This window comes from Anneissia japonica, unplaced genomic scaffold, assembly GCF_011630105.1.
Source record: "Anneissia japonica isolate Jap-2015-1 unplaced genomic scaffold, ASM1163010v1 scaffold288037_len161832_cov179, whole genome shotgun sequence".
Lineage (NCBI taxonomy): Eukaryota > Metazoa > Echinodermata > Crinoidea > Comatulida > Comatulidae > Anneissia > Anneissia japonica.
This window is the reverse complement of record NW_022697892.1, coordinates 127,035-127,322: the sequence shown is the minus strand read 5'-3', so window position 1 is coordinate 127,322 and position 288 is coordinate 127,035.

Below are 288 nucleotides of genomic sequence, written 5' to 3'. Positions count from 1 at the left end.
TATATATATATATATATATATATATATATATATATATATATATATATATTGATGCAGATTTAATCAAGTTGACACAAATTGTTCAATCCCCTTTCAAACACAAAATTATGCAAATTAAGGATACCAGATTGGGGAAGGGGTTAAAATAGTCAGGAGACGGTAAGGATACATTTTAGTTAGGCGGTTGACATTTTACAAGAATACAACATTATTGTTTCTTGCTATATAAATAGGCTTCAAATGGAAGAGATATAAACATTGTTACACAAACAGTTATTGTTATATGAA